Source organism: Euprymna scolopes, chromosome 32 (assembly GCF_053919585.1).
Source record: "Euprymna scolopes isolate OS-2025 chromosome 32, ASM5391958v1, whole genome shotgun sequence".
Taxonomy (NCBI): Eukaryota; Metazoa; Mollusca; class Cephalopoda; order Sepiida; family Sepiolidae; genus Euprymna; species Euprymna scolopes.
The window spans coordinates 7,015,001-7,042,500 of NC_136513.1; the positions used below are offsets into that span (position 1 = coordinate 7,015,001).

At 33.7% G+C, this 27,500-nt stretch overlaps 1 long non-coding RNA gene and 1 pseudogene across 1 annotated transcript; both read left to right on the forward strand.

Moving 5' to 3' along the window:
* Window positions 1-5,376: 5,376 nt before the first annotated feature.
* On the forward strand, window positions 5,377-5,493 carry LOC145256735 (5S ribosomal RNA; annotated as a pseudogene).
* An 11,072-nt stretch (window positions 5,494-16,565) lies between these two features.
* Window positions 16,566-21,388, forward strand: LOC145256199 (uncharacterized). Its single transcript, XR_013863941.1, has 2 exons — window positions 16,566-20,393; window positions 20,443-21,388. It is a non-coding gene; the product is annotated as an uncharacterized LOC145256199 (long non-coding RNA).
* The last annotated feature ends 6,112 nt before the right edge of the window (window positions 21,389-27,500 follow it).

Genomic DNA, 27,500 nt, shown 5'->3' on the forward strand with positions numbered 1-27,500 from the left:
TGCTGAGGAAAATGTAAGTTCGAAACATGTATGTCTATATGTTTAAAGATAATTAATATATATTTAAAATATCGTTATAAAACCCTTTGAAAAAATACTTCTTCTAACTAAACGTGATTGACCACAGTAAATTTCAGGTTTGAACGTCACATTAAAACACAATTTCACATGTAAACGTGGCGCACCAAACAGATACTATTACATACTTGCACATGACGAAACAACAGAAAATGCAATTTAAACACTAAAGGTGACAGATAAAAATTGCAATTTTGAACTTAAGTGTTACATAAGAAATAAAATACAATTTCAAACCTGAGACTGACTGACCAAATAAATCCTTTTTTTAAACGTGCCACACATTGCCAAATTTTCACAAGAAACACTCGTCTAGCTGAAAACACTATCAATAATTCCTCCCACTCTTTATCTGTGCCTAAACCTAAACGTAGATTCCATGAACAAAGCTTCTTTTAAAGAACTGCACACTTGTGGAACTGTCTTCCGCTAACATGCTTTCCAGCTGACTACAATATAGTCGTCTTCAAGTCCAACGTAAACAAGTTCTTGAAGAGCCGTTCCTCTTAAGTAATCCAATTTACCAAATTACTATGATATTGTCCTTTTGATTACTATATACTCTTTAACCCTTATACTCGAGTAGCCTCTGGGCCTTGATAAGTGGTGATTCCGTTGTATAAAAAATAACAAAAACAAAAAATGAACAAATGAAATACAATTTCAGACTTAAACTAGATGAATAAAATAATTATTTCTAACTTAAATATGATAGAACAAAAAAAAAACGACACTTTTTATGGTCTGTAAAGGTCTAGCAGGCCTAAAAAGCCACTTCCATACGTCTCACTAGGAATTTTTACACTAAGATGATATCGATAAATAAAAAGCGGTCATACTCCAAATCGAGTAGCCAGTGAGTAGGTACGACTCAAACCCACTCTCAAAAAAGGATCCCACCAAGACGGTTGCAAACAGTTACTCTTCTATGCATCAAGTCTGCCCACACTCCTCATTTTACCGTCAGAACTTTCTCAACGTATATCATCACCTTCATAACACCGTTTCAACTCTAGTATATGGGAACACAGATTTGCTATTATCATACGTTTTTAAACTTTTGTATTTCCTTACAATATTGCAAACGCATCGTTACATATACATTTATTGAATTAAACATAATATTCATAATTATTATATTTTCTCGTTACATTAGAGAACCGTTCATTTATATAGAAAAAAAAACTTCTAAATTACATACCGATTTTTTCTTGCAATTAATGTGTTGACTAACATCATGGTTCCTCAGATGTACAGAGTCTAGAATTGCTATTAACAAACACATAAAAACATCTTTAGATTTAATTCAACTACTAGATTTTCATTTTTGCATATACATTTATGCATTTAAAAAACAAGTTTTAATTACTACATTTCCTTAAACTAAACATAACCATATATTATTTAATTGGAATTCATTATTGAGATGAGTATTATTCATTAATTTTATTTATTTCGGATTATTATCCTCATCTTTTCTTAGTTGTTTCACACCGTTTCGGCCAACTATTCGAACTATTCGGGGCCCGTGGCGCAGTTGATAGCGACGTTGAATCTCTACGGTTCCAGGTGAGAACTCTCTGAAGATAGCGGTTTCAATCCTACCCAAGGCCAGCAGGAGGCTTACTTGGCCAAAACGTGGCGAGACGACGACGACAACAACTATGGAAGGCGGTAATGACAGTGGATGCAATTAGGAGGTCCGGAGTGCCTATCCTGTCGCGGTTACTACCCGAGGAAGGCTAGAAGAATAGTTGTCCGAAACATCGTGAAACAACTAAGAAAAGATGGGGATAATAGTCCGCAATTAATAAAAATAATAAACATTGCCATTCATATATAAAATTTTAAACACAATAAACCGATATATTTTCAAATTTAAAAAAGTAGGGTTTTTTTTTTGTGCTACACAAAAATCAATTCGTAATTAGATTTCAGATTCTTCCTTTGATTTCACGGATTACTATTTCATTAATAAATTAATTGACTAAATAATTAATTAATTAATTTCTTATTTGTTAATCGATTGAAAATACATTTTATCTTTCTCAAAGCTGTTTCTCCTATATTTATTTGTAATGTACATTTTTTGATTCATGCTAACCGCTGCTGCATTTTTATTATTAATAATAATCCTCTGATAAAAAGATCATATCGTTGAACATATATAGACTAAGGATTTTCTTTAATATAATTTCTGCTGGAATTTTTGATAGATTAATAGATGTTGTAATATTTTAATTTTATTTTCATCAACAATTTTTCCTATTTCTCCGATTCCTCTATCTAGTATAATGAACTTTTTAATATTTTAATATGAGAGCATTGCCAGGACCGCTGCGAAGAAGCTAGACTCTCTCTACCGTGCTAGAAAGCTACTAACGTCCGAAAGTATCCTGTACTTCTATAAGGCCATCATTCGCCCATGTATGGAGTGTTGCTGTCATATTTGGGCTGGTGCATCCGCTACTAGTCTCTCACTCCTAGACAAGGTTCAAAAGAGAGTCGCCAACCTGATAGGTCCTGAACTGTCAGCTAAGCTTCAGCCTCTGTCCTACCGACGAAATGTTGCATCCCTCTGTCTGTTCTACAAGTATTTTAATGGTGAATGTTCTGACGAACTGTAAGCACTTGTGCCCCATGACGTAAATACCCTCGGCAAACCCGACAATCAGCTTAATCCCACCCCTACACAATAGAGATCCCTAGAAACAAGAGAGCTTTCTACTCCAGTAGTTTATTCCACAGAACTGCTAGACTTTGGAATTCCATTCCGGGTCCCTGCTTCTCCAACTTTACTAACATGCAGAAGTTCACGTGTAACGTGAACCGACATCTTGCTGTCCAACTCCCTACATAGCTTACGTTCCTGAGAGTAGCCCCCTACACCAAAGTGGCAATGTGCCTTGCTTGGGGGTGAAAAAAAAGATAGAGAAAGCTCAACACTATTAAGAGGGAAAACAATTAATACATATTAAATAAAAGATTAGGAATGAATGTTACATAGGAGTTTTTTTACTCTTGTCTTTCTTTTTATTGATCTTGTGTGATAACAAAGTTTATGTGTGTGTGTGTGTGTTACATATAACTTAGGGATAATTGCAGTAATAATTATGTCTGCCCCTTTAAAAGCACACTTCTTAGAAATGAAATAAGTCGGTCACCTACGTCCACTTGCGCAGATCGTGTTGTTAAAATCCCATGATCACATGATCACTCTCTTGAATTATTGAATTACATTTACGATTATATAAACGTTAATTTCAACTATATTCTCGCCAGGGTTAACGTTGGTCGAGCCGTTTGTTCCTTCCTAATGTAATCAGAGATGGCTTTGTGGCCTGGTTCGAATCTCCCGATCAGTGTTAATCGTAAATCCCGGCACTGATGATTCCAGAAAGGATGAAATCCGAAGATTTTCATGTAAAATTTTATTTTGCAATAGAATACCTCCAATAAAGAAAGGCGGTGAAATGTCCTTATTCCGCGAAGTTTAAAAGAATGTAAGACTTTTCTCTTTAGGGAAAAGAAGTTAGTTAGCAGATCATAAAGATAGCGAAGCTAAAGATTTGCTGGTTTTAGCATTTCATTAAACTGCACTCCGAAAACAGTTATATACTTCCTTCGCTTCAGGACGTTTGCAAAAGGCTATTTCAAACTTTGGATGTACCCAATGCGGTTTCATTTTTTTTTTTTTTTTGCATTTTATCCTATTCCTTTCTCTTTATCTTTTTGGACAGAGCTTATAAAAGAATTATTTTTCAAAAATTTTATGCGGACATTTTTTTTACAAACATTATTTTGTATTCTAAGCTCACCATCATACTAGTTTCATCAAATAATAAAACCAGCAAACCTTTAGCTGCGCTATCAATATGATTTGCAAATTAATTTCTTTTCTCTTAAGAGAAGAATCTTACATTTTTCGAAACTCCACTGAATAAGGATATTTCACCGCCTTTCTTTATTTGAGGTATTCTGTGGAAAAATATTTTTTTTGCATGTAAACATCCGGTTTACAGTCTTTATTTATGCTTATGATATTAAACTCTACTTCTTACTGTAATATCGAGTTTTTTTTATTTTGATTGGGATAAATATAAACATTCATACTGATATTGGACTTATGCTTGCATTTGCATTTGTCTAGTAAACTTCTATTAATTATTTGATTATAGTCTCTCTCGGTCTCTCTCTCTCTCTCTCTCTATATATATATATATATATATATATATATATATATATATATATGTGTGTGTGTGTGTGTGTGTGTGTGTGTGTGTGTGTGTGTGTATATATATATATATGGTTTAACCCGGATATAAGGGATATAAGAGAGTTTGGGGGGATTTGCTACAGCGCTCTTATATCCGGGTTACATTTAAATCCGGGGTTCTTATATGCGTGTTACACTGTACATTAACAGAGGCTCTAATTTGGGACCAGAAATCTTTCTTATATTCGTTTTTCTTATATTCGAGTCTCTTATATTCGGGTTAAACTGCGCATATATATATATATATATATATATATATATATATATATATATATATATATATAGAGAGAGAGAGAGAGAAAAGATTCAACATAAAACAAAATTGCATCATATTATATACCTTTGGAAAGTAGACATCTTATTATTTATTCTATTTTTCTTTTTTCAATAAAGGTATCTTATCATTTTGTACTAAAACATCTATACGACCAGAGGAAGCATAGATTTGTTAGTGCCTTAAAATGTATTATATGTAAAAGCGTGCCAATGTGTTTATATGGTAGTGTATATATTCAACGGCAGAGATGGAGAGAGAGGGGGAGAGAGAGTCAGGCAGAAAGAACAGGAAAAGGAAAGAGAAAAGAAGCAGAAAGAGTGCTTACATGTAGAACACGTTTGCAGATGTATATGTTGTTTACTTTTTCTTGGCAAAAATTCCAGTCTCGTTCGTGATAAAAATTGGTTAAATACGTGTTGCACTACGATTTATCATTACCTTGATGTGTGGGAAGAAATCTTAATGTCATGTCGGCATTTTTACTTTTGGTTAGATAATACTTTTTTCTGCATCTTTACGATGGACTTTATCGGGTTAGATGTCGGTCTGCCGGTCTGTCACGTAGCAGCTTGCAATAGTATTCTCTCGAATAATGGTCTGCCATCTTTCCGTTTAAAATAATAATTATTTACGTGGTTCGTTCATATGTCACGCTCCAGTTCGAAATTATATTTTTGGTCATTCATTGTCGTCACACTTTCGTTTGAAATCATATTTCTGTCGATTTTGCCTTAATCTGTCAACCTTCATCGGCACAATCGCGTTGATACACCGGTTCTCGTCAGATCATCGAAGTTAAGCAATGTTGAGCCTGGTTAGTACCAGATGGGTGACCATTTGGGAATTCTAGGTGCTGTATGTCCTCTCCGCTTAACTCGGCATTTGTTTCCAGTCGTCCTGAACATATACTCCACTTGCCACTGGTATTTAACAATGTCGACTCAGGAGAGGTGTGGTTGGAGATTACGCACTTCAAGCCACAAAAATTTCACGCGCAGGCATCCTTACGATGGGTATCTATAGTCTGTCAAAGACTGAAGGAGCCTCTCTATCTGTCAACCTTCCATTTAAGATAGCCTGTCCATCGTTAAACGCGTATGTCTAATGGACTTTTCTTAAAAAATATTCGTATTTGGTTTACGTGCAGACTGTAAAGCAGGGGGTAAAGACAAGTTAACCCAGCGCTAAAAGATAATTCCGACCTGAAGTATGTTGGTCAAAGAACTTATCTTATTAAATACTTTAAGCACCGAAAGTTACAAGTTTCAACTTCATGTTTATCGAGATGGGATTGGCTAAATAAAGTCAGCAAACATTTTTTAGGTGCGGATATCGCAAGTGACTGGTTATGTTCGTTGGTTACTTTGTTGGTAAGGTCGCTCGCCCGGTTCCACCTAACCTCGCCTTTAATTATGCTGTAAAGAAACTGTAATGAGTGCAAAAATTACTTACCAACAAAAACGCCGACGTATCTGCGCATCTTGTAGGGTTTAGTTGCAGAATAATAGGGGAAAATGGTGACGCCAAGTTGATTTTATCCTCAACGGTCTCGCTGATCTTATGCAAATTAGATAATCCCGGGTTACATAGAAGTAAGCCGTTATAAGAACAGGAGAATTCGTTTTAGATGAAGGCAAACTATGCATATCTGCTACGTTAAGGCATGACGTATTATTTGAAGTAAAGATGTGGTGCGAATTACATCATCAGAACAGGGTGCTTTCAATTTATTTATTTAGAACACAGTTGTATTTAACGTTCTGTAATGAGTGCGTAAAAATTTCTCTGAAAACGGGAAATTTCATATAAGGTTAGCGTAAGCCAGAAAACAGAAATTACTATTAGAAGTAAAACTTAAGATTACAGCTAAATGCGCATAGAATTGCATCATGAAAGGAAGTAGGTGACAAATAACCGATATTGGATCTGTTTCGTAAGTGTTCGGCGTTCAAGTTATCGTGTGCTAATTTTCCAGGCTAGCACTGCTATGGAATTTTGAAAATGGAAAAATTCAGTTAATTCAGATGTACTTGCGGTAAATTGAAGTAAAATCTCAACCAGACCACGGAGCAAACGATCGAAATACCCGACAACATAACCAAATGCTAAAAACAGGCTTTATAAAAAATATATAAATGTAAATAAAATCCGCAAGTTTGATTCTGTTTTAGCTAAGGTGAATTCACTTTTTTTTCCCTAAAAGATGAAGTAAGTTATTTCATTATTTTATCCAGGCTCTGTTAAGCTTTAATAAGAAAGAAATACATCATTAAAGTGCCACGGCCGAAATTATAAGCTTGTATTCCACTATCGAACCGTGAAAACATTTACGTGAACAACGTACTAAATGAGATTTAATATTTTTCTTACTATCTTTTCATAGCAGCGTAATATTGAAACTTTTAAAGCCAAGTAACAAGAAAAGACAACTTTTACAGATAGATTTAAAAATGGATAACTTCAAAGCATTTATAGTAGACATTATTAAATACCAAATGGAACAACAACAAAGAACTGAAGAAAGACAGCAAAAAAAAAACGAACACAGATTTTAAAAGTTTCTACTAGAACAACAAACGAAGGCAACAAAAATTGAAAAATATTTAATAGGGGTCAATGTACCGAGAATGAAAATGCTTTTTTGTAAAACTTCATTTTGAACGCAATTAACAGTTTCACTTATTCTCTAGACGATGATAAAATCTTCGTTTCATATTTCAGAAGATATGAAAATCTACATAAAACAGATTGTGCAAAATGGACAGACTCTAAACAAATTTGACTATGTTCCGAAAATTAGGGGCCGCTAAACATAAAAAGTCTATAGACTATATTTTACCTCGAAAATTAGCGACATAAATTTTGGTAAAGCTGTTAAATTTATCTTTTAAACTTCCCTGCTCCACAAAAGGTAGAATGTCTGAATTTAACAAGAAAAGACAGCGCATATTGCTCGATATTTGCATCAATCGTCACTGTTTCAATCTTGTAGTACTTAGAGTAGATTACTTTAAATGCTTAAAATTCGTGCAAACGAAGAAATTAGACGTAAATCTTAATCAATTTGGAAGAGGAACAAAATTTGATATTACAGAACATAGCCGAAGACTGCAAAAGATTTGTAAGCATTAAATTAGACTCTAAGAATATTGAATAGTCGGGTATTGCTTACATACATCGAAATTCACATTTAAAGTCTCCTTCAAAAACACATCAAACCAAAAAGAGAGATATATTTCACTCTCCTACAAAAACAAGTAACCCTAATAGAAATCAGGAAAAAATTACTGCCTAAACATGCAGGGCGATTGTTCCAACATGTTAACCGCCTGTAACCTGTTGAGTTCGACATCGTATTAAAGTTATAAATATCTCTATGAATATAATATCATAATGATTACCGATTGGCGAACTTTGACCATTACTAAACAAATGTATATATATTAAATAAATTTGTTAATATCGAAACCTTAATTGAATCAAGTGATCCGTTTTGTTTTCTATTTGGTAAACATCTGGTAATTTGATTTTATATTTCAAATTACGTACAGTTGGTACAATTTTAACTATTTATTCTACACAATGTAATGAAAATACTTGTGATCCGTTGGATCACAAACACTACCTTTATTTATATTCCACTGATTTCATTCGAAAATTCATGGGCCTTGACATATCTCATAGAACATTTTCTTTTATAATATCTTTATATATAATCCTTATTATTTTATTATTTTATTTACATGTTTTACGGTGTGAAAGAAAACACTATCTAAAATAAATGACAACATGAAGCACTTATGAAGTAAACCAGAAAAAGAACCTCGCTCTTTCTCTGTAAAGTCAGAGACAGAAAATATTAGATAGTGTGTGAATCAATTTACGGTGAAAGCGGACGATATAGATGTAAAACTAGATAGGTTAGATATATAAATATATAAATGATTTATTCAGTTAATTACAAATTACAGCTAATCATAAGAATTAAAACGAAATTATTTCACATACATAAATCAACCCCAAAACTAAGCCTTATTTTTGGATGTATTTCATGTTATTAAAGTATATAGAGGTGGAGTATTGTTGCTACTTATGTGGAGGTGCCGATGCGAGCAATTTTTCTTGCCTAACAGAGTACAAAACTGACTTCGCAATCTAGCGGGAGATGATATCACGGTTCCTTTAAGGCATGTTGCTAGTCCGGTTAGGTAAAACATTCATACAAAGAAATCGTCTTTCTACCACAACTGTAAAGAACTTTCATTTCTTCATTCGAGTGCCTAATATCGGACGGAATATCTATTAAAAGAATTTCTTTCCAAAACTTTTTCATTCGTGGAACACATTATCACTGAACTGTCTCCCTGCAGACCGAAACAGTGTCATCTTAAAACTCAGTATCAAGAAATATCAACAATCGCTTTCATGAGTAATCAACATTTGTTCATTTTGTTCATCATTTTCAATTTATATTATATTTCTTTCCGTCTGTCTGTCTTTCTGTCTGTCTGTCTGTCTGTCTGTCTCTGTCTGTTCCACTTTTTTTCTCAGAAACTACTGGGCCGATCTAGATGAAAATTTGAATGGACTTTTTTTATAATAAGTTTCAGCAAAAAAAGGGTAAAAGTGCATTTCAGGTGTGTAAATTATTAAATCTGCATAAAATCATAAAAACCTATTGTGGATAAACACATTATTAGAACCAACGTATTATATAAACCTATAAAAAGCTTAATTTTTAATATTATTTATACTTTTTGGAAGCCATTTTTAATGATTATTAGACTTGAATATAATAATAATAATAATAATAATAATTTGTTATTTATTATTTATTATTATTATTATTAGTAGTAGTAGTAGTATTAGTATTAGTATTATTTGTAGTAGTATTAAAAACAATTAAAAATACTATGAATACTATTTAAATAGCATTTTTAAGTCTACTAAGTTATGCGCCGAAATAAGTATTATTGTATTCGTTGGCTGCATACTTAGGCATTAATAGGGATTAATAGGGTTTAGTCATCCAAATAACACATTTACTTTAGAAGTTTTCTTGGAAATTACTAGGCCAATTTGGCTGAAATTTTGTATGGACATTTGTTCTTATAAGGTGCAGAAGACTAAATATTATAATATCAATTAGATACATACTTAGAGATTAATAGGGATTAGTCACCACAATACCACATTTACTCAAGAAGTTTGGCATAAAACACTCGTTTTAAGTCAACGGGCTATAACTTTTGCTTATTTTCAACAGTCTATAATATCTAGCCTTTTCATGATGTTTTTATCATTAAACTAACAATCTATCCTTCTCATTAACTCTTATTCTCAAGCGGCTCTCGAAGATTTCACAGTAAAGACACCTTTTTAGAAATAAACGTTGGTTTCAGTATGATAATATAATGCACATGAAAGCTAATTAATTTAAAAACTGTGAAAATATCACCCCAGAACCCTTTGACCCCTGGAACGACAGCAAAGTGAAAGATGTAAAATACCAGCAACTAAGCTTGAACCTGGATCAAAAGGTCCGAGACAAGAAACAAAACGAAAAACAATGGTTCAACTGTTTGAAGCCGACATTCGCTACGGATGTGGCAACGTGAACCATAGGCTTTTTATTCCTACTTTGACAAACATTTCCAGTCTTATCTCCGCCCTATAAGATGATACGATTCTTGTGAAACATGAAAAGCTAATAAATCGTGCACAAAAGCGTCGTTATATCGGCATGTTGAACGACACACGGTGTCATTGTTTTGGTTTACGGCAAATGACATTTGGATTGACCGCTGGTCAATTTGTTTGGTTTGGGATCAAAGGTCACGAAAAAGAAATACTGTTGATAATTAAGGCGTCACAAGGAATATTTTGGCGATGCAAAAGCCTGTAGAAAACTCAAGATTCATCTGTCAGTCGGTCACACTTTTTTTTTTTTTTTTTTTTTTTTTTTTTACAATCCGTCCGACAGATGGTCGTGTTTTTTTTCTAGTCCTGCTCTGTCGGTACGCTTTGGTGTCGGTGCGAATCTGTTTCGTCCTATGGAGTTCTGCCCTCCTAGGCTATGCTTCCCTTTTTTACATAGGGTAAGTTTATTGTTAATCGTCTAAGCTGCCTCTACCAGGAAATACTGACAAAGTGGTAATGCATTTTTCTTTGTAGCTCGTAGTAAGCTAATCTTAGAGCGATAGCGTTTTAAAGACACGCTTGTTCTTGTGTCTAACTTTGATTTAAAAAAAGAACGAAAGAAAGTAAAGAAATAACGAAGAAATGAAAGGGTTGATTACCGAAAAGAAAGAAAAAAAAAAGAAAAAAAGACAGAATGATGAAGCGAAATAAGTTTGAAAGTTTTCAAAATACAAGACTGGGAAAGAACCTCTTACGATGCGTTCGACTAATCTATGAGTTTAACGATGAAAATGGTATTTTATTTCTTTTTCTCTGTAGAAAAAAACAAAAAAAAACTGCGAGAAAAAAAGGAAAAAAACAAACAATTACCGTACTCTTTCCTGAGCAACGCTGAGTAGGTATATCTAGTGTATTAAAATAATGAACTAAAATAATCGATCATAGTTGATTAGTCCTTTTCTATGATTATCGCATTTATCCTCGATTTTTTTACAAGAGAAATCGCCGCTTATCAAGGACCGATGGTGACTCGAGGATAAGAGTTAATGAGTGTCAGTTGATCAATGATACAACAACGTAATGATTGGAAACGGTGAAAATCGGTTGAATTGATTATTTAATTCAACAAGAACTTGTTTACAATAGACTTGATAATGACATTGTTGTAGTTAGATAGAAGCAGCTCCGCGTTATAGAGTTCAACAAGCGGGCAGAATGAGAGAAAATCTTTTCATAGAATTTGTGTTTAGTTTTAAGCACAGATAGAGAGAAGGGGGAATTGCTGACAGTTGTTGTAGCTTGTTGACTTGCAAAAAGACACTTAAACGTAACGGATCGACAAACAAAAATTCTATACTAAAGTTGGTTGGTTGTTGGTTGTTTTTGTATTACGGCATATCAACCCTTTTCGGGTTATTTAATGCCGAATCCAAAGATTTTGAAGAAAATTTTTTTTAATAGAATATATTTGTTGTTTTCACGTCGGTGTCTATTTAACCCATAGTTGGGACCCTAACAGGTACTACCACTCCGGGTCATAGTGGACCTGGGAGCAATGGTAATTAAAGGGTGGCTCCACACTCCCCAAAGCCCACAAGCTGGGGCCTCACCACTGGATATAGTTTAAGATCATATCCAGGACCCCCATTGAGGGACTTTTACCCTCTGCAGGGGGAGGGGGCGGTCGGCGTATTCTAATGCCCCACCGACAGGGCCATCTATACTAAAGTATAAAATATCGAGAAAAATACTATTTTATGCTTTATAAAATTCTATTAGGTTGAGAAGCAAGTTCTTGCGGAATTTTTCATTTTGATTTCAAATGATGTATTTTCAAATAAGTTTTCTTTACTTTATATGTAATTTTAAATAGCACTTTTCGCTTTATCTAATTGTTTAAATTACAATCGTTTTAAAACAATTATGTCTTCTTTTCGGAACGTTGAATAGGAGATAGAAAAAAAAGCAAATTCGTACAATTTCCTATTTCATCTCAAGCTAGGCTGAAAAGCTGCTGGAATAGCTTACGATACAACGAAGTGTTTGGTCCAGGAACAACTACTGAACACACAACACAATGGTGGTTTAAGAAATTTTGTGGCGGCAATGAGATTCTTGAAGATGATGAGCGTAGTAGTCGGTCATCGGATGTTGATAAGAATCAATTAAGAGTCTTAGGCGAAACCAATCCACGCATAAGTGCTCGGGAACTTGCTTCTGAATTATACATAACGTATATGACGATTTCCAACCACTTGATTAGAATGACAAAAAACTTGATAAACGGGTGTCTCAGTAATTAAACGACAACCAAAAGAAACGCCGTTATAAAGTATCGTCTTTCCTTCTTTTACGCAACAAGAACGATCCGTTTCTCGACTGGATTGTAACTTGCGATGTAAAGTTGTTCTTTACGACAACCGGCGACGCTCAGATCAATAACTAGACGTCGACGAAACTCCCTGATACTTCCCGAAGCCAGAGTTACAAGAAAAGAAGTTCATGCTGACTGTTTGGTGGTTTGCGACTTACTGTTTTTCTTTTAATGCAGGCGAAACCATTACGACGAAGAAGTACTCTTAAATAGATGAAATGCATCAGAAACTTCCACAAAAACACCCAGCATTAGACAATAGAAGAGGCCTAATTCTCATCCACGACAATGCCCGACCACACGTTGCTAAAATGACTCTGTGGAAGTTGAACGAATTGGGCTACGAAACTCTTCCACATCCGCCATACCTTCCAGACCTCTCACCTACCGACTGCTACTTTTTCAACCATCTCGACAACTTTCTAAGCCATATCAAAAACGCCTTCAGCAACCTTATCGTCACCAGAACGCAAGATTTTTACGTTACTGACAAAAATATTCTTGTTTTGAGTTGATAGAATATACTGATTCTGATGGTGATTATTTCGATCAATAAATTTTTGTTTGAGCCGAGATATGTTCATCTGAATTTAAAAGTTAAAAACCGCGAGATAGATATAGATTGGTTTTCTACGTGTAAATGTAATGAAACTCGCATGATTATTAAAGATCTCAATATAGGACAGCTAGTAAATAGCCTGTTTATTGCACAAACATTATTGGTTGCATACATGTTTCAGTGGAATACTAATTCAAAGATAGCACTTCATCAGACAAAAAAAAGGAGCGATATTGAAACGAGAGTCAAGATTACATTCGTTTCTTATAAGATATTTGGGCTGGTTTACGCTCTGGAATACTTGGAGGGGTGTGGTTTAGGGAGTGAGTAAGGATGAGGGGTTGAAGGATGGGGTGAAAGTACGATATATGAAAAAGATTAGACCTAAAATATAGATGTACTAGCTAACATAAAAATAAGAAGTGTCCTGGATGACATCTTAAATTTAGATAAAAATGCGTATGAACTCTACTTAAAAGATAACGCTAATCCAATATATGTAAACTCTAAGTCCAATCACCTCCCATCAATTATAAAACAGATTCCTAACTCTATCGTACGTAGATTCAGCAATAGCTCAGGTGATGAAAATGTATTTAACAGATCAACTAGCATCTACGACACAGCTTTTAAAAAATAGTCGGTACAAAACTATTGATATTAAATATAAGCAACAAAACACCAATAACTATAATAAAAGGAAAAATAGAAGAAAAAGAAATATAATCTGGTATACCCCGTCCTACAATCAAATGTAAAAAAACAAACTTACCTAGAAATTTCTAAAAATATCATCGAAAAACACTTCCCTGTAACCAATCCCTTACACAAAACATTCAATAAAAATAACTGAAAGTTATTCTCTATCCGCTGCGAAAATTTAGAGATGATAATTAAAGCACATAATAATAAAATATTTGATAAGAGCCATGAAAACAAGAATAACAAAATAAATAATAAAAAAGTGAAAAACATGACAAAAATAAAACTAACTCAAAGGACAAATTGTAACTATTAGAAATAATAATAATATTAAACCAAACTCAAACAACAACACTTCTAATAGAAATAAAAATAAAAATACTAATAATGAGCAAGATAAATGTAGCTGTAGAACCGTACACTTTGCCAACTTAAAAATAAATGCCTAACCAAAGGCATAGTTTACCAGGCCACAATATTTGCCCCCCAACCCCCCGAATAACTGAAATATTATGTAGGTATAACCTCTTTAGATTTTAAAACAAGATATTATGACCATTTGTTCAACATCAAAAATCACCGAATTAAAACAGCGCTAGCAAACCAATACTGGGAACTCAAAGAAAGTGGACGGTCGCCGATAGTCAAATAGAAAAAGGATCCATGTAGATTATGTCTGAATGAAAAAATCGCTATCCTAAACTTTAAAGAACCCTAACATCTATTAAACTGCAGGAAATAAATAACCGTGTGCACAGTAAACTTTACCGTAGGATAGCAATACATAAATAATCTATATATCTATAAAAGTGAACGTGTCTGTGTCTGTGTGTGTGTGTATGTACATTTCCCTACGCAATAACTCTGTCAATTTTTAGTCTACAGACTCGAAATTTGATATGCAGGGTACTGAGATGTGGGAAAATCGATGTGATCGATTTTAGCCAGAGATTTGGTGATAAAGGGGTCAAAGTTCAACGATTTGACCTTTGAGAACTCTACCAAACTCCTCCGACAATTTTGGGTCTACGCACTTGAAATTTTAGATATAGGTTCCTTGGACATGGATCTAACTTAATAACTTGATTTTAGGCCAAAACAATAAATTTAAAGGGGTCATAATAGGGGTCAAAGTTAAAAAAATTATCTCTGAGGTCTCTTTCAAATTACTCAGACAATTTCTGGTCTAAATATTTGAAATTTTACATAAAGTGTACTCAGAGATAGGGCAAGCTTTTTCATCAGTTTTGGTCGAACATTTTTAGTTACCAATATATAAATGTATGTATGTATGTTTGCATGTCTGCCTTAAACTTTCGATAAAGGCGACGGATTTTACGAAGATCAGTGTCGTTTTAAAGTTCGACCTTTCATACGACAAATATCGAAAAATTGGCTAAAAACATTAATATCTTCCCCTCCAACTAGGTACTTTTCTAAAGGGGGTCACTTTTTCGCCGATATTTTTGAAAGTTATCCTCTCCTTTAGATTGTCTAGCCTTAATTTTAAAAAATGTCGCTTCCGATTTGTCGGTGGTCGTAACAGCATAAACGTTAGGTTTTACCCCGTTCTTTTCCTCCTTTGCGGTACGGGTTCGGGCCTGCCTTCCTACTACCACTTTTTTTTTTTGGCTCAACATACACATCCAAACACCCGGGCAACACTGGACTGAAATGCTAGTTTAAAATAAAAATAAAAATAGGAAAAATAAAAATGAATAAAAAATGAAAATAAATAAAATAAAAATATATATCCATATACTAAATAATTTTATAAATATAACTAACATAAAATCCGAAATATGAACCAAAACACAAAATAAAGTATCTAACTACACCTAGGTTGAAAGTTGGTTAGCTTTCTATACACAAAAGGATATAACTAACCCTTTTCCATAAACACACACAAAAGCCCTGTAAGTGCCTGACCGTTGGCTGATTAGGATGGTCGCGGTTACAACTAATAAGCTGATTAGCTAACTAGCAAATTAATACCATGGAATTATATAAAAATGCACGATAATCACAACTCTTCACATAAGCCTGGTTAACTCTCACAAGGATGAAACGTGGAATAATCTGTGTAGCTTAATTGCTATATATATTTTCATAACTTACTATATATAGAAGATTTATGGGTATCGTAATCGGTATTGGAATCGGAAAAAACGGATGCCTATTTTTCGATGCCAAAACGATTCTTTTAAGTGTCTTTTTTTATTTGATTTTGCTTAAACCAAAATCTTCCATTGCTGGTAATAATGATAAAATAATAAATATTTATTGATTTTCAATTGTCAATTAAGCTGAAATCGATAGGTCATCATCCACAAGTGTATTTTGACGTTCAGGGAAATATCAGCATATTTAACATGTTTTTTTTTAACAAAAAATCGGAGGAAATAACACTCTTATAGTAAAATAATTAGATATATTTAAAGAATCGGAATCAGAATCGGTAATTGTATCGGAATCGGGAATTTAGCACAGAATCAGTAATTGTATCGGAATCGGGAAAAATATTAGAATCGTCCCATCACTAATATATGTATATACTTAGGTGAATTTATTCCCATGGAGAATGACCCATTTTGGGTACCTGGATTTTACTCACATCAAAAATGACCCCGTATCTACATTTGCCCTGGTGTGTGGCACTATTTCCTTGTGCCACTGTTTCTAACACACTCTGCAGCATGGACGGGTGGTAAATTGTCCATGAGCGTAGAGATACAAAGAAACCCCTTCCCATAATGCTATCTTTCTGTCTTTTCCTGCACGACCACCATGATGTGAAGACGCATATTTTGTCTCTCCGTAAATGGGAGGGGGAGACCCCCTCCCTCAACACTAGTTAGGGTAGGTTAGTTAGCTTCGAAAAGTCTATTATCCAGTTTCAATTGTAAAAATTAATTGTAAATTGTTTTTTTTGTAATATATATTGTATCTCTAATGTAAAATAAAATAGTTAGTTATACCTTATGTATATTACAATTGTGTCGCGTGTCATTTTTCTTGTGTCTGCCATGAATGCCTTCATAAATGTCTGAAGTCGAAAGGCGGCCCTGAGGACAAAGAGATGAAGATTCCCACCAGAATGCCACCAGGGTGAAGAGATCATCTTGAGAAAAGAAAGCAGCCACACCCAGATCCAACATCTCAGGTATGATTTTCTTCTTACTACACAGACCCAAATGACTGGCCCATCTTCATATCTTCATGAGACCGCTTTAAGACATTTACTATAACACGTCTGTCGGTCACACCTCGGTGGCCGGCCGATAGTGGTATAAATGTTGCCTTAAGACTCAGGATTGACCCTGGTTAATTACCAGACGGATCTCGTCGCATCTGTGTCGCAGTATAAATGATGCACTATGACCAAGACATATTGTTTCCCAGCATGGAAATAATTTCGACTCTTAAACCCACGGCACAACCAAAAATAATGACCACTAGACGAATCGAATAAAAAAAAATGGTCCACGGTCTTTAAAAACGGAAAAAAACTATTATTTCTGGCAAAATTTTTTAAAAAATGGCAGACCAGTACACACGCGCACAAAAAAAAAAAAAAAAAACGCACTCAAAAAGAAAATTCAGAACCTGAACAAAAAAATTGTCTTGCACCTACAAAAAAAAAGCAGTTTACAAAAGATCGATTTAGAAAAAAAAGAGTATTGAAAGTAACCCTTCGAAAAAAAAGTAAGAAATGTGTCTCACACAAAAAAAAAAAAAAAACAGAGACGAGAAAAAAGTGTCTCTAGAATATGCAATATCTCTTTCTCTCTCACGCTTTCTCTCTTTCTGTCTCTCTCCGGATATATATCGATATGTGTGTATATCTATGCATCTTGTTATTACATGAAAAAAAAAAAGAAAAAAATCCTTCAAACACGAAGCTCGAAAAATAAATAAAAAAAAAAAAAAAAGGAAAGAAAATAAAGGATACCTAACATTTTTTATCTGATCTTTATTTCAGGTTTATAAAAATATAGGACTTTTTAAAAAATTCTTTTGACTTTGCAAGTGTTAGATTCAGATTTGAAAAAAATAGAACTTTTACATTACATTTTATTCCATGAACAGTTGATGTGTTTTTTTTTCGGGTTAGATTAGCAGTTAATGCCGAAACATATATGGTTTTTTGATTTGATTATGTTTTTTTTATTAATTTTGATTTGTCTGTTTAAAAAAAGGAAAGAAAAAATGGATTGCTAAAAATTTGGATTACATAATGTGAACGTTTTTTTTTGTGTGAGAATGCCTTTTACAAAATTGTTCAAAATAAGATTGTTTTTCTATTTAGTTATTTGTTTTAAACTCGTAGAAATGTTTAATGTCTACCTGTCACTTATTTGTTTAAAACAATGGCCGCACATAGGAAAGAAGCGAAGATGACCTCGTCATGGTGTTTGTGAGGGTGTTGAGGGATGGGTAGGGGGAACAATGCGACCTGCCTCTGTTTCTCTTCCTCTCTTTCTCCACCTATCGTGTTGTCTACCATTCTTTCACCCTCTGCAAGCTTTTTTGGGGACGAGAGAGTGACTTTTAAAATCGAGTTTTTTTTGTGAGATTACGTAATAGTGTTATGAGGGTGGTAGGGTGTGTAATGGCATCGCTCTGTCTCTATCCCCTTTTTTCCCCCTCATTCTCTCTCTCTACTCTTGCGTTTTAATGAGTGTATAGCTAAACCCCCATGGCTGATTGCAGGAGGGCATATAATAACGAATTAACTTGGAGTTTGTTTTTTTTAATTTTCTACCAAGTTTAAAGAAGAAAATATTTATGCTTCGTTAAATTACATTAAATGATGTCTTCAATTGTTTTTTATTAAAAATAAAAAGAGAGACAATTATTCAAACAGAACTTGAAGTACTTTTTTTGAAATCTTCGAGTGTTTGGAAAAGCCAACTGTTACATGATTACGTTAATTTTTTTTGAGTTCTCTGAAATGTTCATAGCTTTTTTAAAGAAAAATTACGCTATTACATTTCGAATATTCTCTGAATTTTTAATAATTTCTAAGGAAATATTGTTTGACTAACGAAAGAGATTTTCCTGAACTCTAGATGATTTTGAGGAAGAATTATTCGAGCGAATTCTTTAATTGAAGGTTTATTTGAAATTGGACCGTATGATAGGGGTCCCTGAAATATTGACTGAGGAGTATATACGTAAAATTGAATTAATTATTAAGAATAAAAAAATATTTCCTCAGTCTAGAAAGATCTCTCTTTAATTGAAACTTTAATTTTTTCGAGCTGTTAACTATACAGAACTGGTCGTTAACTAATGTGACTCCCAGGTGTGGCGGGAGTTTATTAATTCGAAATAATCCTTGTGAGTGAGTTTAGGAAAAGAATTGCTTTTAAATGATAAAATAATTACTTTGGAAAATAAAGTTAATTAACGTGAAATGTTTCTGAATTCGAAATGACCTTGATAATGACCTATAAGAAGAAATGATTTTTAAGAATCAATTAAATAACTTTAAATGTACACTGAATTTTAAAAATAATAATTACGAAATGAAAAAATTTGGGATGTTTCTGAATCTCATTGTGAAGGGTGAATTGATTCAAAATGAATTGTCTATGATCTTTTCGGAAGATTAATCTTAATAATGAACCAAATGTTTGGAATAATTTTTGAATTGTATTACGAAAAATGGGTCTATTCGAAGTTTATGACCTTTTGAGAAGATTGGTTTTTATAATAATAAATGAATTACTTTGGAAAGAAGTTAACTAACATAAATTGATTTTAACGATGAACCAAAATACTTGAAATAATTTTTAAATTTTGGAATTAAATTTTAATGATCTTTTGTGAATCAAGTTTTGAAAAAATACATATACTTTTTAAATGTACCCTGAAATTTGGGAAAAAGTTAATTATGAATGTAATAACTGAAATGCGTTTGCATTGTGTAAACAAATTCTAATTGTGACCGAGGTGCTCTGAAATGATTTTTTAAAAATGTTTTCTTTTTAAGAAAAAAAATTGTTAACACCCTATTTCATTGATTTAATGTATACCAGGTTTCTGAATTGTTTATTTTTGGAAATTTTTTCCCCCTAATTGAGTATTCTAACTCATGAAGGCTGAGTGCCCTTCTTAGTTAATTCTTTATATAATTAATAAATATTCCGTGGTGGATAGTTTTTATTGGTCGCTCGGCGGCAGACTCCTTGCTCTAACAGAATTAATTGGATTAGAACCTCTGAAGACCAAGGTTTTACTAAATCCATATAGGTCGGCGTGATGAGGTCACGTAACCCCGACTTATCTAAAATACATTATACTGGTTGCTGAAGAGAGCGTAAGTCCAGTAACTGAAGTAATAACTTGGAATACATATAGGTCGGCGTGATGAGGTCACGTAACTCCGACTTGGTTAAAATACATTATACTGGTTGCTGAAGGGAGCGTAAATCCAGTTACGAAAATAATGTTATGCAGACTAAATTAAAAAAACGTATAGGTCGGCGTGATAAACTCACGTAGAATCCGGCTTAGTGAAATATGTATAGGTCGGCGTGATAAACTCACGTAGAATCCGGCTTAGTCAAATACGTATAGGTCGGCGTGATAAACTCACGTAGAATCCGGCTTAGTGAAATACGTATAGGTCGGCGTGATAAACTCACGTACAATCCGGCTTAGTGAAATACGTATAGGTCGGCGTGAATAAACTCACGTACAATCCGGCTAAGTGAAATACGTATAGGTCGGCGTGATAAACTCACGTAGAATCCGGCTTAGTGAAATACGTATAGGTCGGCGTGATAAACTCACGTACAATCCGGCTTAGTCAAATACGTATAGGTCGGCGTGATGAACTCACGTAAAATCCGGCTTTGTTAAAAAATATTATACTGGTTGCTTAAGAAAATGTAAATCCAGTAACTGAAATCATTAGGTCATTGCCTCGATGGAGGGCGAGGATGATTACCCTCTCTGGTATTTGAAGCAGTATACCAGTCTACCAGGAGCCTGGTGGAAAAAAATAACTTGCTTCACTGAGTTCCTGATGGAACGTAGAGCATGGGGACATTGATTGCTGACGGCCGGTTGACGCACCATTCACGGAAAATTAGGGACTTCTGAAATTTATGAATGCTCATAAATTTCGGATAGCATAGGGAGGGATGTGGCACTATTTCCTTGTGCCACTGTTTCTAACACACTCTGCAGCATGGACGGGTGGTAAATTGTCCATGAGCGTAGAGATACAAAGAAACCCCTTCCCATAATGCTATCTTTCTGTCTTTTCCTGCACGACCACCATGATGTGAAGACGCATATTTTGTCTCTCCGTAAATGGGAGGGGGAGACCCCCTCCCTCAACACTAGTTAGGGTAGGTTAGTTAGCTTCGAAAAGTCTATTATCCAGTTTCAATTGTAAAAATTAATTGTAAATTGTTTTTTTTGTAATATATATTGTATCTCTAATGTAAAATAAAATAGTTAGTTATACCTTATGTATATTACAATTGTGTCGCGTGTCATTTTTCTTGTGTCTGCCATGAATGCCTTCATAAATGTCTGAAGTCGAAAGGCGGCCCTGAGGACAAAGAGATGAAGATTCCCACCAGAATGCCACCAGGGTGAAGAGATCATCTTGAGAAAAGAAAGCAGCCACACCCAGATCCAACATCTCAGGTATGATTTTCTTCTTACTACACAGACCCAAATGACTGGCCCATCTTCATATCTTCATGAGACCGCTTTAAGACATTTACTATAACACGTCTGTCGGTCACACCTCGGTGGCCGGCTGATAGTGTTATAGGTGGTGACGTAAGTAAAATGGAACTATGTAAATATCACTTCGTTTCTCTTCCGCAACTTGTCTATTTTTTTTTTTTCTACAACGAAAGAAAGATGTTTTTCATCATTCCATCTCGCCTTTCCCATTTTCGTCCGTCTGATACTCTGTTGACTTTAAGAAGCGGACACAACTGTAACATATTTCGTAGCCATTTGACATAATCGTTCAACTTCCGGATAACCGATAAGGACACTTCCGGAAGAATCGCAAGATAGGATATTCATTAATTTGTCTGCTTCGTATTTCTTATTTCCTTCTTTTGGTTTTATTTTATCTCTCATGTGTTTTCTATCATTTTAGTCCCTATTTGCGTTCACTCTTTTCACTTTTCTCGACATCTTTTCATTACTGTTACATTATTTTCTTTCCACACACGGTCCGTTTACATTTTTCACAAATTTTCTTTTTTTTTAAGTTACTGATCTTTAATTTTTCGGGTAAAGTACTACTTTTTATGCATACATACATACATACATACATACACACATACATACATACAAACGTATATGGAGATAGATGGCAGCAGACTATGGATACCCACTGTAATGGTGCCTGCGCGTGAAATTTTATGTGGCAGTAGCTGCGCAATCTCCAGCCACACCTCTCCTGAAACGGCGTTGTTATATACCAGTGGCAATTAGAAGTAGAGGACGACTTAGAAACAATGCCGAGATAAGCAGAGACCACATACAGTGCCTAGAATCCCCACATGGTCAGCCATCTGGTACTAGCCAGGACAGACTCAACATTGCTTAACTTCGGTGGCCTGACTTGACACTTGGGTCAACGCGATTATACTATATGGAGATAGATAGGTACATATATACATATATATCACCTAAAGATTATTCGTAGAAGGTAAACTGTTAGTGATACATATCGAATATTTATTTATGTCTCCAAGATTACGACACAAAAAAGATTTTCATGTATATGTGTATCTGCGTGCGTGTCTGTGTATATATTTATATAAAAAGAAAATTATATATATATATATATATATATATATATATATATATACGAAAAATGGAAAACAACATTGCTTACATGTGCATCGACGTTTCAACTTTATTCAAAGACTTTATAAAAATGACTGATTCAAATAAAAAAAATATAGAAATTCAAATCAGTCATTTTATAGTCTTCGAAAAAAAGTGAAAACGGAGAATAAGACAGAAATTGTTTTTCTCTGATTGTCATTTTCACATTTTCTTTTTTTTCCTTTTATTTTGTTTTGAACATTGTGTCTCTGATGAACAGCCTCATATATTAAGGCAATATTTTCCATGGTGGGGCATCGAAACGCCGTAAGACAATAAAGAAAGAAAGTATAAGCGTTCGCGGAAAGGGAAAAAAAATATGATAGTAGATTAATTGGGGGGGGGGTCATTGAAATGAAAAACGCGTGTATGTATATATATATATATATATATATATATATATATATATATATATATACGCGTTTTACTTTTTATTACCGTATCTTTCTGTTAAGTTACATTACTGTTTCGACTACACGGCCGTTTTTTGGCCGTCTGTACCGTCCTCAGACTTTTACAGAAATGTTCGCTATTTTGGGATGAAAGAGTGGAAGAGTGAATGAGGTCGGCGGGGTGCGAGGAGGGCGGAAGAGGAAGAGAGGAAGGGAACATAACGCAACCTCCCGACCACATTCACTCTTCCACTTTTTCATCCCAAAATAACGAACATTTCTGTAAAAGTTTGAGGACGCTACAGACGGGCAAAAAAAAAAAAAAAACAAAAAAAAAACGGCCGTGTAGCCGAAACAATAATGTAACTTAACAGAAATATACGGTAATAAAAAATAAAACGCATATTTGCTCTACAACAGTATTGAACACTTTCTTCAGTTTTTATTAATTACCATCTCCACTATATACACACACACACACACACACACACACACACACATACACACATATATATATATATATATATATATATATATATATATATATATATATATATATACAGTTTACGCTAATTAATTCATGTGTACATCATTGAGCATGAATGGTGATGAAAACGAAAATAAAATCGTCCGAAATAAAATCAAAATGTTTGCTATCAATAGCAACAACCGGCAACGTCGTTCTTTGCAAGGTTATAGCTATAAGTTTTAACCATGTCAACATTATTTTAAAGTTACCCCCTCCATTATAATATTAAAAAAAAAGTATGCACACTTTATTATGGCATTCAAAAACTTACACATTTTATTATGGCATTAAAAACTTACACACTTTATTATGGCATTCAAAAACATACACATCAGAGAACTATAAGCGTCAACCACGTACAGGCATAATATGTATTTACTAGCAGAACCCGTGAAAATTCAACGGAATGAGAAATATATTGAATCAACAAATATGTTTCGATAAAGCTGATATTTTTCTGGATAGCACAAAAATAAATTTGGGACAGAAAAACTGATAAAATGCTATAAATATGAGTTTATTAGCATTACCATAAAAATAGTATCCATTGTATTTTAAATATAGAACTAACTCAAATGAGATTAATTAATAAATTCTAGTAAATACTTAGAAAGATCAGCAAGAGAATATATATATGGTAATTTACTGTGGACTTTGTATCTATTTATCCATTGGTTTCTTTATTAAATGAAGTCTAGTTCAACCAACTTACAATATTCTACAATCACACAGCCATTTACTGCTGTTTGTTTTTTTTTAATTTTAAATAAACTTTTATGGTATTTACGTAATCTAATAGCAATTGCATATAACAAAGGATTTATCATTCAAACATAACCGTGTTTGAATATATGGTTAATTGTTAGTTTTACTCACTAAACACTGCTTTAAAGCCCCACCGTTCACTAATTTTCCAACCAAATTTCAAACAATTTTTACAGTTCATATGTCACCTTCTCAACTATATTTTGAAATGAAAATTTCCGATTTTTGTTCATTAAAACAAAAATTATAAGAAAATTACTTTTGCTCAAAAGTCCTCAGAATTAGCAAGGAACGTGAGAGACGTTTTTTTTCTGATTGGATGTTGGTTACTCTAGCAACTTTTTCGTCACCGACACCTTCATAAATTATAACGGGAATGTCGCCCCCATGCAATTTTATTTGGGTTATACGAATGCCGAATAGACGGCGATACAACATGTTGATTATCGGTCCTCAGGATTAGAAAGCGTTTATAAAAGTGATGCTCGTTGCCGTAGTAGGGCTCATAACATTTCGCTTACAACGTCGCCTATTAATTCTGTTTCTCTCTTTTTGTTTCCCTTCTTTCTGTTTATTTACTTAATTACCTCTTTTATTTGATTTTTTTTTATTTAGTCAATTTAAAAAGTTCGTAATAATATTTTTATGGATTGTTAACAATGCGTATGCTATTGAACATAAAAAAAGAAAATATTATTTCAAAGCAAAGCCTGGAAAAATCATGGATTATACAAGAAAATGCGAGTATAAAAAGTAACATGGTTAGATTCAGCCTAGAAAAGTAAAACTGGAAAAGAAAAAGACAAGATATTCTAGTAAAAAATATAATACAATTATAACTTAAAATATTGCATCATAAGAATTTATACATAATGTTAAATTGAATTTTTCAAAACATTCTTATGCTGCAATATTTTAAGTCATAAATTTATTATATTTTTACTAGAACATCTGGTCTTTTTCTTTTCCAGTTTTAGCAAGTAGTCCTTTTAATTTTCCATGTTTAATCTTGACCATACTAATTTTCATGCTCGTACTTTTCTATGTAATGCTAATATTAGTTGCGTACAAGCTGCTGAGTTTCTTATTGTTATCTTCAACTAAACTTTCTTAAGGAATTTGATGGCAAATTCTCTTAGTTTTGTTTTATTTATGGAAAGTGAAAAGCGTGAAGTGTCTTCATCTATTTCTTCTCTTTGATTCAATAATTCATTTCTTCGACCAGGGAAAGTAAAAATAGTTAATTTTTTTATCTATTAATACAAAGTACATATGTGGGTTGTATAGTGTCAGAGTTGCACTCTTTTTCTCAAATGATACAGAATTTTTTAATTTTCCATTGTCACTTCTAATAATCTTCTACAAAGTATATTCAATAAAAATGCTATTAAACATATGTAAAAATTGAAAGAATAATTCAGAGTATTTATCGACTGATCTTAAACCCGTAAAATGCATATAGTGATAACAATGGAATTAATTTCATTTCAGTACAGATACCCTATCGTTTTCCTTCAGATATTATATGTATTTAGATGATAAGCTATCATCATGATTTACTGGGTTATTGTATATAGCTGACAAGAAAGTTCTTGCGGGTTTTAACTTTTAAATTCAGATTAATACATCTCGGCTCAAACAAAAAAGTACTGATCGAAATAAGCACCATCAGAATCAAAACACTTTTGCCAATGTAAAACAAGCGTATTCATGCCAGTAATGTACAAATCTTGCATTCTGCTTGCGATGAACTCGATGAAAGCCTCTTTGTTATATCGTTTACGTTTTGAAGCATTTCTCACGCAAGATTATAGTCGAGATGCTTAAAAAAAGAGTAGTCGATAGATAAGAGATCTGAAGAGTATGGCGGATGAGGCAGAGTTTCGTAGCCCAATACGTTCAACTTCTGCAGGGTCAGTTTAGCAATGTGCAATCGGGCATTGTCGTGGATGAGAATTGGGCCTATTCTGTTGACTAATGCTGGGTATTGTTGTCGAAGTTTCTGATGCTTTCATCCATTTGTTGACAGAATTTCTCTGTCGTAATTATTTCGCCTGCATTCAAAAAATCTGGATGAGACCGGTCGCAGACCACCAAATAGCCAACTCTTTTTTCTTTTCTTTTTTTTTTGTGTGCAACTCTGGCTTCGGAATGTGTCGTGGAGCTTCGTCGGCATCTAACCACTGAACTGATCGTTGCCTGTTGTGGTAAATATTTCACTTTTGATCGCAAGTTACAACCAGGTCGAGAAACGGGTCGTTCTTGTTGCGTAAAAGAAAAGAAAGTGACATTCCATAATGATGTTTCTTATGTTGTCGTTCACTTCGTGAAGTACCCCTTTATGAAGTTTTTTGTTTTTGTTTTTTTCCAATCTCTCTCAAGTGGTTGAAACTCGCCGTATACGTTCCGTCTAATTAAGAAGCAAGTTCTCGAACAGTTGTGCGGGGATTGGCTTCGACTAAGACTCTTAATTGATCGTTGTCAAAATCAACTGTTAGTCAACGGTTTCACGACTGCGCAGGCGCGAATTGTTGACATTATTTTAAGAATAATTAGGTTTGAAAACACTGTTTAAAGATGTACTTGACTCACCGTCTTTGAGTTTTGGTTTCGATCTCAGTATTTTTTACTTACATGAAGTGAACTGTTTAGAAAAAAAAAACATAATAACCGCGTGCATATGTCTCAGTTTCTTTCCGTTTTTTTTTTTTACTTTATTTTTTTAGGAATTTAACGTTATGTTTAATACCGAGCACCGTCGTGGGACATCTTCTAGTATAATATATTTTATATATGTGCCTAACATTAATAGTAACAGCTAGAAATGAGTTGTGTTATCTCCAACAGGCTACATTTTTTGTCCGTTTTAACGGGCTTCAAAGTCTAGTATATATATATATATATATATATATATATATATATATATATATATATATATGTGTGTGTGTGTGTGTGTGTGTGTGTGTGTGTGTGTGTGTGTGAGGGGATACTTGATAGGTAAAACGAACGAATCTCCCACGGTAAGAGGTTC